The sequence below is a fragment of the Mchenga conophoros genome, linkage group LG13, assembly GCF_057382185.1.
Source record: "Mchenga conophoros isolate Kocher_MC1m ecotype Shallow Benthic linkage group LG13, M_conophoros_male_GT1.1, whole genome shotgun sequence".
Classification (NCBI taxonomy): Eukaryota; Metazoa; Chordata; class Actinopteri; order Cichliformes; family Cichlidae; genus Mchenga; species Mchenga conophoros.
In genome coordinates, this window is record NC_140538.1 from 624,833 (window position 1) to 637,648 (window position 12,816).

General features: G+C 43.5%; 1 pseudogene; it reads left to right on the forward strand.

Moving 5' to 3' along the window:
- Positions 1-3,154: 3,154 nt before the first annotated feature.
- Positions 3,155-6,034, forward strand: LOC146560531 (uncharacterized; annotated as a pseudogene).
- Positions 6,035-12,816: the final 6,782 nt, after the last annotated feature.

Consider the following 12,816-nt stretch of genomic DNA (forward strand, 5'->3'; position numbering starts at 1 on the left):
GTTGAGTGCCCTGCCTCCCAGCATTTATGGTCCCCTGCCCGCAGTTGGTTGCTGCCGTGCATGGTGGGAGTAGTTACCTTTGGCCCCTCCCCAGATAGCCCTCCCCCGGTCCCTTGTTTCCCCTTCGGGCCTTCCCTGGGCAGGGTGGCATGCCCTAACAAGGGCGTGAGGGTTACTTATGCCCTGCTGGTGGCCATTTTGTCGCTCCCTCTATGGGGTGGAGCTTGACACGACAGCTGCAGGCCGACTGGGCATGGAGAGCCTGCCCCAATCCTGTGCCTCTCAGGCTAAATGAGGATGATGGCTGCAGCGTTCCCTCCCATGGCCCTGCCTCTGCGAGGCCTGGGCTGGTGGAGGTTGATTATCGTGAGGTGGATGTTGAAGAAGCTTCCATCCCCTCTGGCTATCACTGGAGTGGGGCCCCAGACGAGTGAACCCATTTCTGGGTCGCCTGATTCCGGGCCCCTCCGACAGCATTCCCTCCCATGGCCCTGCCTCTGTGAGGCCTGGGCTGGTGGAGGTTGATTGTCAGGAGGTTGATATTTATGACGCTCACTTGGGCCCTCAGTGGTCTGAGCCACCAGCCCCTCCCGTGTCGTGGATGGTGCAGGTCAGCTGCTCTGCTCCTGGGACAGGCCCTGGGTCTCGTCCTACCTCGGCCATCCACTGAGTGGCCGAGCTGCTGCAAAAGGCTCTCTCTCCCTGGCACTGTGTCACTGCCTAGTGCCAGGTGGGTATCTGTTGTGACTTGACATCTCCAGCCTTCCCGTATGGAGCGTCATCCTTTTTTTTTTTTTTGTATGGAGCGTCATCCGCATATAGCGGCTTTCTGTCACAGCGATAGCCAGCTGCTGTGCTCGAGTGGCTTGGTAGGCTGTGTTCCCCTGGCGGTTCACCCGCGTTCGCCGGGTTACACGCCAGTCTCACCTCGCTGGGGGTGAAGGAGGCAGGACAAAAGACACGCTGTCCAGGAATAAATAACTGAATGAAAAGAGGTAAGAAGAAACACCTCAAGTGCATCATGGGAATCCTCTGGCAGCCTAAAACTTTTGCAGCATAACTAAGGGAGGATTCAGGGTCACCTGGTCCAGCCCTAACTATATGCTTTAGCAAAAAGGAAAGTTTGAAGCCTGATCTTGAAAGTAGAGATAGTGTCTGTCTCCTGAATCCAAACTGGAAGCTGGTTCCACAGAAGAGGGGCCTGAAAACTGAAGGCTCTGCCTCCCATTCTACTTTTAAATACTCTAGGAACAACAAGTAGGCCTGCAGAGCGAGAGCGAAGTGCTCTAATAGGGTGATATGGTACTACAAGGTCATTAAGATGAGATGGGGCCTGATTATTTAAGACCTTGTATGTGAGGAGCAGGATTTTGAATTCTGGATTTAACAGGAAGCCAATGAAGGGAAGCCAAAACAGGAGAAATCTGCTCTCTCTTTCTAGTCCCTGTCAGGACTCTTGCTGCAGCATTTTGGATCAGCTGAAGGCTTTTCAGTGAGTTTTTAGGACTTCCTGATAATAATGAATTACAGTCGTCCAGCCTGGACGTAATAAATGCATGAACTAGTTTTTCAGCGTCACTCTGAGACAGGATATTTCTGATTTCAGAGATGTTGCCTAAATGCAAGTAAGCTCCCCTATATATTTTTATGAGTTGTGTCATAGCCCTGGACCTCCCAGTGGATTTTTCCTAGAGCCACAAGGTGAAGGACATATGGTGGCTAAAAATGACTACACTTTCACACAGTGTTACTGGAGGCCAAAGTAATGCCATCCAGTGTAAGGGTCTGGTTAGATATTGTGTTTTGAAATTTTTTAGGTTCAAGGTTTACAATGACCTCAGTTTTATCTGAACTTAGAATCAAGATATTAAAGCTCACCCAGGCCTTGATATCTTTAAGACATGCCCATAGCTTAAATAATATGTGTGCATCTGTGAAAATGTATGCTGTGACTTCTAATAATATTGCCCAAGGGAAGCATGTGAGCTCCTCCACGACTAACTCCTCTGGGTTAAGAGATTCCCCATTTCCACCTGGTGTAACACATGGTGCTCCGTGGTGTACTGACGTATGGAAAGTGAAAAAGAGGTGAATGAAGTTTATTAGATATGAGTCAACACATGAAGCACAATTCCTTTAATAGCTATGGTATGTTGTACTATCTGTAGTAAAATATTGTGGTCAGTGGCATCAATGCTGCAGTGCAGTCTACAGAGGTCCATGGTCAGAGACCATAAAGAGGATATTAGTAATTTTCACCAGTGCTGTTTCTATACTGTGACCAATTCTGAAACTTCAAGATTTTGTATATAAAAGGAAAGCTGAAGGTTGGTTTATAATAACAGCAGGGCCAAATAAAGGCCTTTTTAAGTAATGGGTTAAATTATAACATCTCAAAAGACTAAGCTACATAGCCCCTAAAAAAGACAGATTAATCACATTAAAAATTTATTTGTAATTTGTAAAATTGTATTTTGAAATGGATTTATCTGATAGGATACATCACTGAAGATGCATACCAGTGCATCTAGGAGATGTGTCTTTATAGTTAAACTCTGGCTGAGCCAGTGACGCTTAGGAAGAGTCTAGGTGACAACCAAGAAAGTTTGGTGACTACTGGAGAGACAGATGACAGCTCCGAAAGACGGCTCCAGGGGTAGGGTGGGCTAGCATCCCGGTCTGCAGTTTTCGTGAGAAAGCACCCCAAAAAGCTACGGAAAGCCCTAAAGAAAGATACCCCCAGGAGATCCCGAGAGGGAGGGAGGATGAGGTCTCCAATCGGACGGACTCAAGGTTAACGACCAACGCAATGGAAAGGACTACGAGTAAGACATGTATCTGCGGCAAGCTGTGTAAGAACCAGCTTGGCCTAAAGGTCCATCAGGCTAGAATGAAATGTTTGGAGCGGGAGAGTGAGGTGCAACGCACAGGTCCTGAACCTGGTGAGACGCAGGAGGAGCCCGGCCAGGAGGCACCCCACAGAGCCCAGTCCCTCCATGCACTGGACTCTTCCAATCCAAGCAGTGTAGTTCCACAACAGCAGATTAAGTGGCCCCCAGCCAGCAGCCGGAGCGAGTGGCAGAAGTTTGATGAGGATGTCTCCAACATCATACAAGCTGTGGCCAAAAGAGATGCCGACAGCAGGCTTAAAACAATGACCACCATCATAGTCAGCTACGCCTCAGAAAGGTTCGGCCTGATCGAGAAGTGTAACAACAAGACCCCTTACACCATGAACCGCAGGGCCATGAAGATTCATCAACTGCGCCAGGAGCTCAGGAGCCTTAAGAAGCAGTTCAAGAACGCTGATGTGGAGGAGAAGCAAGCTTTAGAGGAACTGCATAACATCTTGCGGAAGAAGCTGATTACCCTCCGTAGAGCAGAATGGCACAGGAGGCGAGGAAGAGAGAGAGCCAGGAAACGTGCAGCTTTTATTGCTGATCCCTTTCGCTTTTCCAAACAATTGCTTGGGGTTAAGCGAAGCGGGCAGTTGGAGTGCTCAGCAGAGGAGGTGAATAACTTCCTTCATGAGACCATGAGTGACCCACTGAGGGAACAAGACTTGGGACCAAACAAAGCTCTCATCAACCCTGCCCCACCATCAGTAGAGTTCAAGTTGACGGAGCCAAGTTTGAAGGAGGTGTGTGAGGTCATCAAAGCAGCCCGCTCAGCATCCTCCCCAGGTCCCAGTGGCGTACCCTACCTTGTTTATAAGTGCTGCCCAGAGCTGCTTCGCCACCTGTGGAAGATCTTAAAGGTGATATGGCGGAGAGGGAGAGTTGCTGATCAGTGGAGGTGCGCAGAGGGAGTCTGGATTCCCAAAGAGGAGGATTCGAAAAACATAAACCAGTTTCAGAGCATCTCGCTATTGAGCGTGGAGGGGAAGGTGTTTTTTAGCGTTGTCTCCCGGAGGTTGACCGAGTTTCTCCTTAGAAACAATTACATTGATCCATCAGTTCAGAAGGGGGGGATCCCAGGAGTTCCTGGTTGCCTAGAGCACACTGGTGTAGTTACACACCTTATAAGAGAAGCCCATGAGAACAGAGGCAACCTAACCGTATTGTGGCTGGACCTGACTAATGCGTATGGGTCGATCCCACACAAACTGGTTGAGCATGCTTTACACCTCCACCATGTCCCCAGCAAGATCAAGGACCTGATCCTGGACTATTATGCCAATTTCAGGCTTAGGGTCACTTCTAGGGCAGTTATGTCAGACTGGCACCGACTCGGGAAAGGTATAATAACAGGCTGTACCATCTCAGTTACGCTCTTTGCCCTGGAAATGAACATGGTGGTAAAGGCTGCGGAGGTGGAGTGCAGAGGGCCGTTAACAAGGTCAGGTGTTCGTCAGCCCCCTATCAGAGCCTATATGGATGACCTCACCATTACAACATCATCAGTTCCCAGGTGTAGGTGGATCTTGCAAGGTCTTGAGAGACTCATCTCATGGGCAAGGATGAGTTTTAAACCTTCCAAGTCAAGATCGATGGTACTGAAGAAGGGCAAGGTGACGGACAAGTTCCGGTTCTCAATTTCAGGATCCATAACGGAACAACCAGTTAAGAGCTTGGGGAAACTCTTAGACTCCAGCCTGAAAGACTCTACTGCTATTCAGAAGGCAAATGAGGAGCTGGGAGCGTGGCTCATTAAGGTGGATAAGTCCGGCCTGCCTGGAAGATTTAAAGCCTGGATCTACCAGCATTCCATCTTGCCCCGAATCCTGTGGCCCTTGCTTGTCTATACAGTTCCAATAACTACTGTGGAATCCCTTGAAAGAAAGATCAGTGGCTTTCTTCGTAAGTGGCTGGGACTTCCCCGCAGTCTCACCAGCGCTGCCTTGTATGGGGCAAGCAACAGCATGCAGTTACCCTTCAGTGGTCTCACAGAAGAGTTCAAGGTGGCTCGCACACGAGAAGCCCTACAGTACAGAGATTCTAAAGACTGCAAGGTGGCATCAGCAGGTATTGAGGTAAGGACAGGAAGAAAGTGGAAGGCTGAGAAGGCAGTTGAGGTTGCGGAGTCACGCCTAAGGCAGAAAACACTGGTGAGGGTCTTAGCAACAGGGGGAGCAGGCTTGGGGTACGTCTCAAAGGCCCAGGTCAGCAGGGCACAGGGAAAGGAGACACACCAGCTACTCTAGGAAGAGGTCCGATCAGGTGTGGAGGAGGAGTGAGTAAGTAGAGCTGTAGGCCTTAAGCGGCAGGGAGCATGGACAAGGTGGGAGAGCACCTTGCAGCGCAAGGTCACCTGGGCAAACATCATGCAGGCAGACTTCCACCGGATCCGATTCCTAGTGCAGGCAGTATACGACACTCTGCCAAGCCCAGCAAACCTCCATCTGTGGGGAAAGAGCGAGACACCTGTCTGTCCCCTGTGCTCTGGAAGAGGGACCCTAGAACACCTCCTTAGCAGCTGCCCAAGGGCCCTGGCCGATGGTCGGCATCGTTGGCGGCACGACCAGGTGCTCAGAGTAGTTGCTGAAAAGATTGCCTCAGCAATCAGCACCAGCAAGCATCATCATGCTCCGAGGAAGGCAATCTCTTTTATTAAGGCTGGAGAGAAACCCCAGGTGCGCCCACATTTGACAACTGGCCTCCTCAACACAGCCTCTGATTGGCAGCTACAGGCTGACCTGTGTAAACAACTAACTCAGAACATTGCAAAAACATCACTCTGGCCAGACATGATAATTATTTCTGAGGCATCAAAACAGCTGATCATGCTGGATCTCACAGTGTCCTGGGAAGAGCGGATTGAGGAGGCCAATGAAAGGAAACGAGGAAAGTACCAGGAACTAGTGCAGGAGTGCAGGGGAAGGGGCTGGAAGACTTTCTATGAGCCCATAGAAGTGGGTTGTAGGGGCTTTGCAGGACGATCACTCTGCAAAGTCCTAGGCCGGCTGGGCGTGGCTGGGGCAGCCAAGAAGAGGGCCATCCAGGCTGTGAGTGAAGCGGCAGAGAAAGCCACAAGGTGGTTGTGGATCAAGAGGGCTGATCCGTGGGTTGCTACTGGTACGCAAGTCGGGGCCTGATCACCCCCGGCTGGGTCGCCTGGGCGAGGGTGTATGATGTTGTGAGACCCGAAACACCTGATGACCCTAGGATACATCACTGAGATGTGAGATGTGTCTTTGTAGTATAGATCTGAAAATGGTTTTTGAAGTGAGGTTACTATTGAGAGCTTTATCCTGTTTTTTGTGAAATCCATGCACCATTTGAAGCATTTATTAATGGAGTAATAATTACATCAAAATATTGATTTATAATTAGTGATTTTAAATACATTATTAAGTAATACATTACTTAAGTAATGTAAATGAAAGAATTAAAAAATTTATTTTAAATAAATTCACTAATGCATATTTTATTGCACAATTCATTATTGAAGCATGAAATTCTTTATTTTGGTGTGTGTTACCCTTCTGGTCAGGCTTTCAGATGAATATAAATTTTATCGAGGTTTCTGATCAAAGTGCTGGAGGTAAAAGCTGCTGCCCTCCTCAGCCTGTGCTGTGAGAATTCTGCAGGCTAGCAGGACTTGTGGGTGTTGATTTGTGGGCCCTGATAATGACACCCTGTGAGCCACTGCACCAGCTCCTGGTTGATGGAGCAGCACACCAGGCAGACCAACCTGAACACTGGACAGACTACAAGAAAGACCAGTAGTGGCTCACGCTGATATTGGAATACAAGGCAAATAGTGCACTCATGGCATTCATCAAGCACTCAATGGGACTGTGAAGACAACACTGGAGGCCAACTCAAGAATGGATAGAGATATCGATTCAGGAGAGGACATGGATTGATTCTTACAGAGTGCTTTTTCACTCAAAGTGCTTTACACAACATGCCACATTCACCCATTTACACCAGCACTGTTTGAATACCATCAGAAACCTCCTGTACATGGATGATATTAAGCTGTAAGCCAGGACTGAGCGACATTTCGACTGACTGATCCATCATGTCACCATCTGTATCGAGGATCCGGGAGGGCATTTGAATTGGATAAGTGTCACCAAATGGTTGCAAAGAGAGGGAAGGCAACACAGCTGGACTGATTTTTTATGTTTGTTTGTTTTCTTTAATGGTATAAACAATGAAAGGTGGTGGATTTGCCAATTGGTCATGATGGGCTCTGGGCAGGACCAATTACAATACATCATTACTGAGGTGAAGAGGAAGCGATTGGTCCTGTACTTCAGCTAGAATGAAACCAAGACACAAAGCTGGATTTATTCTGTCTTTGCTGCGCTGCTGCCTCTTCTTCTCCCCCCCTCCCTCTCCTGTTCATACATCATGAAACTGATTAATGATCAGCTGATCGGCTTTTCTCTCTCATTTGTTTATTGCCCACTTTGCGTCAGAAAGAGGAAACCAGCGGATAAACCACAGCAGCACGTTTAAGCTTAATAAGCTGTTGTTAGAATTGATTTAATATCACTGTCTAGTATCAGCTGATGTTTGCTGGAGCCACAGCCCTAAAGTTGCTGGTCATGATGTCGGTTTGGATATGTGGTGAGAGGGAAACATGAAAATGAACCCAGGAGATGTCCTTAAGTGGCCATCTGGTGTGAACTGTATAGAAATCATACATAAATACCAACAAGACTGTACGTCACTGTCACAACAGCGTTTGTTTTCATTCAAAGGCTTTATGGTTTTTCCTGTAAACCTGGTGGGCCGGTCTCTAGGGCCAGCCCAGCCCTGGAACGTGATCTGGATTTAAGGGGTAGAAAAATTACTCTATTAAACTTTATTCAGTTGTATTTCTATACTTTCAAATCACAACATCAGCTGCCTCAAGATGTTTTCTATCATAAGGTAGTGTAAGGAAGAGGCCTCCCTTACTACTATTTATTTATAGCCAGGCGCCATCATCAGAAATTCCGCTTCCGGGTCCCTCGTGGTGGCCGCCTCGTGCTCTCGCTTCAGTATGCCACCCAAGAAAGGCCCAACACCAGAGGAGGTTGAGGACATTAAAACCTCCCTCGGAGCGCTGTGCGGAGACGTGGCCGCAGTCAGGGCACAGCAGGAGCTGCTTCTGGGGCTTCTGGAGGAGGTAAAACAGCTACGCCTCCAAAATCCCGAGAAGGACAGACGGATCATGGATCTCGAGCGGCGGGTGGATGAGCTGGAGCAGTACACCCGTACGAACGACGTGGTCATCAGCGGTATTAAAATCAAGCCGCGCTCGTACGCGCGCGCGGTGGCCGGGAACGTCGGGGAGCCCAGAGACGAGGAGACCCGCTCGGTAGAGCAACAGGTGGCGTCCTGCCTCCAAAGCAAGGGGATAGAGATGGACCTGGAGCACATAGAAGCATGTCACTCACTGCCCAGGAGGAGTGACAGACTGCCGGCCATCATTATGAGATTTGTCAATCGGAAGAACAAGGTCGCACTGCTGAAACAAGGACGCAAACTGAAAGGCACGGACGTTTTCATTAATGAGCATCTGACACGAAAAAACGCAGACATCGCGAGGAAGGCAAGGCAACTGAAGAAGAACGGTAAAATACAACATACATGGGTAACAAACTGTAAGATTTTCATTAAGCTAAACGGGACACCAGAAGAGGCAAAAGTACTGATAGTGAGGAACATGGAGGATCTGGACAAGTATAACTGACACCAATGTATCAATTACACCAGGAAATGACATGGACACGTTGAAATTAGTTCTTCAACAGAAAGTAATTGATCTAGATTGTGAATATAAGGAGCATAATATAATAGATCCAGAAATAGATTCTGAAAGTAACTTTCTCTCTTCTTTTGTTAAAAATTGTAATTATTTCACTCAGGAACAATATGAAAAAGAAATTAACCTAGACGGGAAGCTCTCATTAATTCACTTTAACAGCAGAAGTATGTACTCTAATTTTGATTTCATTAAGGACTATTTGCAACAATTTTCTCGCCCCTTTAGTGTTATAGCCATCACTGAAACTTGGTTCAATGTCGATAAAGGAATAGATTTTTGTTTGAATGGATATGATTTAAAATACATGAATAGATTAAATAAGGCGGGCGGCGGGGTTGCTATATATGTTCATAACTCTATAAAATATAATGTTGTAACAACTATGTCTATGGCTATTGATGGAATTTTGGAATGTTTGACTATTGAGATTATGAATGAAAAAAAGAGAAATGTTATAATAAGTTGTATATATCGGACACCCAGTTCAAGTATTGACACTTTTAATGAATGGATAGAAAAAACGTTTGCTTCGGTGAACCAAAAATTACTATTTATCTGTGGTGATTTTAACATTGATTTGCTAAATCCAACAAGGTTAAAAGCCATTGATGACTTTACTGACACAATGTACAGCTTATCACTATATCCAACAATAACAAAGCCAAGCAGAATAACTTCACATAGCGCCACTATTATTGACAACATTTTTACTAATGTCATGGATTTCCAAATTAATAGTGGTCTGCTTGTCTGTGATATAACTGACCACTTACCAGTTTTTACTTTGTGTGACTGTGATTTAAAAAAAATAGATACCAAGATCATGATAGCAAAGCGAACAATAAATGAAGAAGCAATTCATGCCTTCAATTTCGATTTAGCACAACAAGATTGGAGTTCGGTGTATGAAGAGTCAGATGTGGACAAGGCTTATGATAATTTTCTAGATATTTTTACTATGTGGTACAATAAACATTGTCCTGTAAACGAACACATGACAAAGAAAAAAAAGATAAAAAGTCCTTGGCTCACAAAAGGAATTATTAATGCTTGCAAAAAGAAAAACAATCTGTATAAACAGTTTATCAAAGTAAAAACAAAAGAAGTGGAACAAAGATATAAAGCATATAGAAATAAATTGACTGATATTATAAGAACGAGCAAACAACTTTATTATAGAAGAAGATTATATGAAAATAAAAACAATATAAAAGGAACTTGGGATGTGTTAAACAACTTAATTAAACAAGGATCTTCTGGAACATCATATCCTGAATATTTTACTGATGCAAATGGTGAAAATCACAACATGAGTAATATTGTCGATGGGTTCAATAAATTCTTCATAAATGTTGGCCCTGAACTAGCAGCGGACATCCCGTGTCATAAAAATGAAAATATCAGTAATATAAAATCAAATCCCTTTTCACTGTTCCTCTCAGCTACAAATGAGCAAGAAGAAATAAATATCACATTAAAATGTAAAAGTAAGTCTTCAATGGATTATCATGACATAAATATGTCTGTAGTTAAACAGGTTATTCTGAATATTGCTAGTCCCTTAACATATATCTGTAATTTATCATTTCAGTCCGGTTGTTTTCCAAAAAAAATGAAAATTGCGAAAGTAATACCACTATATAAAAGTAATGACAAACACAGTTTTACCAATTATAGGCCTATTTCTCTACTGCCTCAATTCTCAAAAATTCTAGAAAAACTTTTTAATTCAAGATTAGAAAAATTCCTTGAAAAACATCAAATAATAAATGTTGGTCAGTATGGTTTCAGAACGCAAAGAACCACCTCAATGGCGATAATTGAGGCAGTAGAAGAAATTACTGATACACTGGATAAAAATAAATATGCAGTTGGTATTTTTGTTGATCTCAAAAAGGCCTTCGACACAATCAATCACTCAATTTTACTGGATAAATTGGAAAGATATGGTATTCGAGGGAAAGCTGGTAACTGGTTAAAAAGTTACCTAACAGGTCGGGAACAATATGTTAGCATAGGGCATTACCATTCAGAGAAACTTGGTATTACATGTGGTGTTCCCCAAGGGTCAGTGTTGGGACCAAAACTTTTCAATGTATACATAAATGATATTTTTGATGTTTCTCAAGTACTTAAACTCATACTGTTCGCAGATGACACCAACATATTTTTCAGTAGCGATGATTATACTGATCTTGTAATGACTGTAAACAGGGAGCTAAAATTAATAAAAAAATGGATGGACATAAATAAATTATCATTAAATATAAATAAAACTAAAGCAATGTTTTTTGGTAATTTAAAATATAATATAGAATTACCAATTATCATTGAAGGTGTACCAATTGATAATGTGAGTGAAAACAAATTTTTGGGAGTCGTAATTGATAACAAAATTTCATGGAAACCCCACGTCAGACACAAAAACCAAAATTTCCAGAAGCCTCGCAGTTTTGAACAAAGTGAAACAATTCCTTGATAAAGATGCACTTCGTACTCTGTACTGTACCCTGGTTCTTCCATATCTTACATATTGTGTGGAAGTGTGGGGAAATACATATAAAAATACAACTAATCCATTAGTCACAGTACAGAAACGAGCACTGCGTATTATTCACAAGGCTGGTTATCTAGATCATACTCACAAATTCTTTCTTCAGGCAAAGTTACTTAAATTCCAGGATCTGGTTAATTACAATACATCCATAATTTTGTATAAAGCTTTTACTAAACTTTTACCGGCAAATTTACAAACTAGATTTGAAATTCGAGAAAAGGTTTATAATGTGAGAGGCTTTGGAGAATTCAAATTACCCAGAACTCGAACAACCCGTAAAGGCTTTTGTGTGTCTGTATGTGGTGTGAAAATCTGGAACAGTCTGAGTTTACAATTGAAACAATGCAAAAATATTCATAGATTTAAATTTCTCTACAAACAGTTGGTCTGGTCACAGTATACTCAATGATGCTTTTAGTGTGCTCTGTAATGTCTGTCCTCTTACCACTGCTGGTATAGATTCCAAAATAAAAAATAAAGTGTGCGTATGTATGTACATATATGTACTTGTGTGTGTAGATATATATGTATGTATATGTATGTGTGTTTGTTACTTGTAGTTATTACTGCCTGTTACCTGTGGTAATGCAATTTATAATTTATATATTCTGTATTCAGTTATGAAGGCTCTAATTGTTGGTTGCGAGCTGCCGCTTAGATGCTTGTATGTGCCCGGGGCTGTTGATGGGTCTGTATGCAATGATGGGCGTAGCTGCGGGAAGTTTATTGGGTTTTTTTTGTTGATGAGTGAGTATAGGGGTGGGATTTAATAAGTTTTCTTCGTCCCACTCCTTTTTCAGGCAAGTTTTGTTTTTTGTTTTGTGTATTTTATGTTCAATATAGGTATTTGTTGTGCCTGAAAATGAATAAATAAATGAAATGAATGAATGAAATGAAATGAATGAAAATAATCTGTTCAGCACCTTAGAAGCACCTTTCACTTTATTAGAAGCACCTTATCTAGCACTTTATTTAGCATCGCACTTTAAGCATAGATTTGCACAGGAAGAACAGTTGCACACAAGGAGTTTAATTATTTATTGAATATTTATTGGGTATTTTAAAATCAGTTGGTAGCCTTGTTTCAGGTCCTGCATAGCTGCTGCTTATCAAGGATTGTGGTGGTTGTCTTTAAAAAGGCAAAGGTTGTGATTGAGAGTAAATAAGGTTTACCAGTAAGGAGAACTAATGCATGTGTGTGTGTAGAAGTCTAGAATTAAAGGGGGGGCAAAGAAATGATTGTAAGATGTGATTACTCACCTTTCTTTCCTGGTGTTTGGGCAAATTCTTCCCCGGGGGTCCAGACACCATGGGTTAAGAGAGTGTGGGGAATCTCTGGTGCTTGGGTTTTGGGGGTTTTATAATAATGGGTGTGGTGTCTGATTAAAGTGTAAAATATTTAATAATATGGAAATATGAAATGTATGTATATCTTTATTCAAATTGTGTTGTATACTGTGGTGGAAGGTTGGGATTTAAGAATTTACCTGTGAGTGGAACAATGTCTGTGACAGCTGAAGGTATTTAAGGCTGCCAGTTGTCATTAGAGAGGG